Consider the following 5,082-nt stretch of genomic DNA (forward strand, 5'->3'; position numbering starts at 1 on the left):
GCCAGTCTTTTCTCTGGTAGCTCCGAGAGAATTCTTCGGCACAACAGAGGTATTTGAGAAGAGTCTCTCTCAGATTTATAGCGCCCCTGGATGTAGTGAGTAACAACATTCTCATCGTAGCACATTTTTCTTTATACCATCAATCTGAAATTGGGCATCTTCAGCCTGGCAAACAAATTTGCTGGTACCACTTTAAAAAGTACCTTTTTCTAAAGCTATGCACTTTGTTATGGGAACAACGCGACATGAAATTTTTGACCATAGCTGAAATCTTATCTTTCTGCTAGGTGAGCGCAAAGAAAAGACACTCCCGGGGGAAATAAGTTGCCCACTACCTATTTTTCAGCAGCTTCTTATGAACTTTCCAGAACTTCACATTGCACAAAAAATACACCAAATAATCTGTAATTAGCCAAAGATTATAATCACACTTTCATTTTACTAGAACACATGCAAAGACTCCAGATATTCTCCATTCTTTCCACTATCAAAATGAAATTCTTTAATGGAACCTTAATCATGCTGCACCATAATACTCAATTGGATTTTTCTCAGTGTTAGTCTTGGAGTTTCTCCAGGGACAAAGCGAGGGCCAAGCTGTCTGATCTGTTACTGAAATAGTGGGTGTGCATAATGGAGAGCAGAATTTGTCCTGGTAGATACACAGAATCCTGAACACAGAAGGTAAGGAATGTTTTCTAGTCTCAGTACAGTGGTTCACTTCAGGGCTGCTGTGTTTGAAGCTATAGTATTTAAGAATCCAGAGGCAAGGTAATAAAAAAAAAGACGTCATTAAGTGTGAAGGAACAAAAATGGACACCGTGTAGAATCAAGCACATGGGTTTATTACACACAGTGCTGGCAGAGTGTCACTTTCCTTATTAGGTTCAGAGACACTGCCAAGCAATTGATTACAATAGATTATATAGATTATTCGTGGGCAGAGGGAAGTGACAGGGTGGGAGGTCCCGAGCCCCTGGATAGGTTCTAGCAGCAAGACAAGATAAGTACAATAAGCCAATAGTCTAAAAGATTACATAATGGCTCCGCCCAAGGTTTCAGGTTAGCATACAACATACTGTTAGTGTTTTTCCTCAAATAATGTAAAAAGTGTATAATTATAAAATATATAATGTTGAATTCTGAGTTGGGGTCCATAGGAATGAGGCAGCTTTTCTGGTTGTCCAACAGGTACATTCCTGGAGGTTAAAGCAAAAAGACATTGAAAAGTACATGGCAATAGAAATTGTTTTCAGGATGCCCCATTGTGTTTCTACAAGATAACGTTGGCTTTTAGGAGGGGAGGGAAATGCATCTGTGAAAGGGAAGATGTCAGGCTGGTATGTGGGGAGGGCATTTATTATCTTCTTCCTGCACAAAGGAGTGGACATGGGGCCCCTCTCAATACTTTGGTATGCCTGTAACTTCTGATAGAGGCACCAATTACTGCTCCCCATCTGGAGTTTTGCTGACTATGCTCATCTAGTAAGAAGCAAGGTTGTCTCTTGTTTATTCAGCTTCTCTTAGCCAAAATTGTTCTTTGTTAGCTAGGGCCCCCTGGCCTCAAACCAGGCTTTGGACTTTGGGCCTATGTGAAAAGTTGCTGACAGAGCCTGTGGTCAGGATTTTACATACACAGTAAATGGATCCTGGCCCTTCAAAGTGCTTACTTCAACTGCACATGCAAGGGAATCTGGGACTTCTGCTCAGCAAACTTCAACTAGATATAGAGTAGTACACTCAAGCAATGAATCACAATTTAAGGTCAACAACGTTCATTAACTGAGGATTCCCCAAGGGCAGGGGATATTTTCCAGGAACACTGAATCTGACAAAATAATCTTTTTTATGGGTGTTGAATACACCAGGCTTGAACAGCATTGACAAGACAAGGGCAGAAAAAGTTTCATCCCAATTTCAGGTTCTTACAAGTCTGCAGCTAAGGAAAACAAGACCTGCACAGAATGAGGGTGCTGAGGCCATTGCGGCATGTGGTTAATTCAGGCTCCTCTTCCTGCTTTTTTTCTTTTATTGTGTTGAGCTTCTTTACCACGCTGTGGTCAATTCTGTGTAATAATGAATTCTTTATACCTACTGAAGACTGCACCTTGCAAATGAGCATGTCAACGCACTTGCCAAACATTAATTAGCAAAATCTCACAAGACCCTCGGGAAGAGGAGAAATAGATCCATTTTACTGATGAATAAACTGACTTGCTCCAGGTCACAGAGAATGTATGACTACAGGAGGGAAGGGGAGAATACAAGCAGCCATTCCCCCTAGATTGCACTGACCACCGGAGTTGACAAGGCAGGCAGGAAAAATATATTGCATTCTCTCGTTCACCTGCACTTTTAGCAGTGGTCAGTGGCGGAGGTGGGACTTAAACTCAGAAGTCTGCAGTTCCAGCCCTCTCTGCTAACCAGTAGATCACATTCTCACAGAGACACTTCAGCCACCAGTCAGATACATTCAGCATATGAAAAGGAATTCAAACTGTCAGCTCCAAAAGAAAAACGTCATTTCTATCCGGTACATGAAAAGAAATAGTTCCAGTAGCTCACACAACGAACTGAACTGCTAAGGCAGAAATGTTGCCCGCTACCCTCTTAGCTTTAGAAATTCCCTAGTCCTCCCTAAGTGTTTTTCCAAGCCATTTTTTTCCTGCTTCGTTGTTTTAATTCTTCCTGGACCAGCCTGCATTAACTTGGTTGGCTGTTGCACCTCTCAGGAAACATTTATATTTCTCTTCAATTCTGCTTCTCGTTTTTGTACATTTCACTTTCTTTTTCTTGATATTTCTGTGCTTCACTTCATGCTCAGAGTCTGACTGTCTTTGTTTCAGATTTAGCTACAGTAAGGAGCATAAGGACCTTTAAGAAAAGAGAGGTGTTTCATTAACGGACTATGAAAATGCAAACATACCAGTTGTGAAGGATTGCTGACCCCTTTGAGCAGTGGAGGGAAAGGGAACAAAAGAGGACTGGCCCCACATCGGCCTCTTTTTTGTGAAATGCCCACTCTCCAGTGTTCACTGAAGGAGTTAGTTCCTGGGATATGGGGCCAAGATTTTCAGAAGAGAAAAGAGTTGTGACTCCTTTGAAGTTGCAAACAGCTCAGTGACCTTTTTCTAGTAGAACACCTCATGTGATGTATTTACAGTGTTCCTTTCCACCACTTTTATAGAGTGCACAGCTTCTGAGGCACTCACACAAGCAAGAGACACCTCCCACTCTTTTACCTCCCCTTTTGTGCTTTCTTCCTGTAGAGCAGTTTTTAAACTAAGGACCAGGGCCACCCCTAGGTGGGTGCGGGGCCCAGGACATAGGCAAGGAGCAGGGCCATCCCTACCTATACGCAAAGTAAGCAGCTGTGTAGGGCACCAGAAAATTTGGGGCATCAAATTTCCTGGTACTCTACGCAGCTGCGTGTTGGTCCAGCCCCTGCTCAGCCTCTTCCCCATGGCCCCCGCTCCTGCTCCACCCCAGCCCTGTCTCTTCCCACCCCTGCTCCACCCCAGCCCCGCCCCCACTTCACCCCTTCCCCAAAGCCCCTGCCCCTGCTCTGCCCCGCCCCAGCCCCACCCCCACTCCAGCCAGCCCTTCCCCTGAGGACTGCAGCTGGGGTCGGGCTCCCAGCACTCACTGGCGCCGGTAAGTAGAGCGACCCAGCCCCAGCCTGCTCTGCTACCCTGGCTCCCAGCCATGCAAGTGCTGGAGGGCGGCTCCCCCCTGCCCCCTAACTTAAGCCAAGTTGCCCCAATTTCCCGTACCCTAGGGACAGCTCTGCCAAGGGCTGGGGGAAAGCCGACAGGTGCGGAGGAGCATGTGGTTCAGACAGAGACATCCCTTTGGGGAGGATCTATAATGGAGATTCTCTATGGCCTAGTACGGAGGAGAGGATGGAAGATGATAAAATACAGGTAGAAACAGTCAATTGAAAAAAACATCCCATTCAATTACATCACATAATGGCAGACAGCTAAAAAGTGATAATTTTTAAGTGCTTATATATAAATGCTAGAAGTCTAAATGATAAGATGGGTGAACTAGATTGCCTCATATTAAATGAGGATATTGATATAATAGGCATCACAGAAAGCAGGGGGAATGAGGATAATCAATGGGACACAGTAATACAGGGTACAAAATATATCGGAAGAACAGAAAAGGTTGAGCTACATGTGAAAGAAAGCGTAGAATCAAATAGAGTAAAAATCTTACGTGAACCAAACTGTACCATAGAATCTCTATGGAGAGTAATTCCATGCTTCCATAATAAGAATATAGCAGTAGGCATATACTACTGGCCACCTGAGCATGATGGTGATAGTGACCGTGAAATGCTCAGGGAGATTAGAGAGGCTATAAAAATAAAAAACTCAGTAATAATGGGGGATTTCAACTATCCCCATATTGACTGGGTACATGTCACCTCAGGACGGGATGCAGAGATAAAATTTCTTGACACGTTAAATGACTGCTTCTTGGATCAACTAGTCCTGGAGGAGAGGCAATTCTTGATTTAGTCCTAAGTGGAGCACAGGATCTGGTCTAAAAGGTGAATATAGCTGAACCGCTTGGTAATAGTGACCATAATGTAATTAAATTTAAAATCTCTGTGGTGGGGAAAACACTACAGCAGCCCAGCCCACCATGGTATCATTTAATTTCAGAAACAGGAACACAAAAATGAAGAATTTAGTTAAACAGAAATTAAAAGGTACAGTGCCAAAAGTGAAATCCCTGCAAGCTGCATGGAAACTTTTTAAAGACACCATAATAGAGGCTCAACTTAAATGTATACCCCAAATTAAAACACATAGTAAGAGAACCAAAAAGTGCCATCGTGATGAAATAACAAAGTAAAAGAAGCAGTGAGAGGCAAAAAGCCATTCTTTAAAAAGTGGAAGTTAAATTCTAGTGGCAAAAATAGAAAGGAGCATAAACTCTGCAAGTGAAGTGTAAAAATATAATTAGGAAGGCCAAAAAAAGCATTTGAAGAACAGCTAGCCAAAGACTTGAAAAATAATAGCAAAAAAGATTGTAAGTACATCAGAAGCAGGAAGCCTTCTAAACAAC

Source organism: Lepidochelys kempii, chromosome 2 (genome assembly GCF_965140265.1).
Source record: "Lepidochelys kempii isolate rLepKem1 chromosome 2, rLepKem1.hap2, whole genome shotgun sequence".
Classification (NCBI taxonomy): domain Eukaryota; kingdom Metazoa; phylum Chordata; order Testudines; family Cheloniidae; genus Lepidochelys; species Lepidochelys kempii.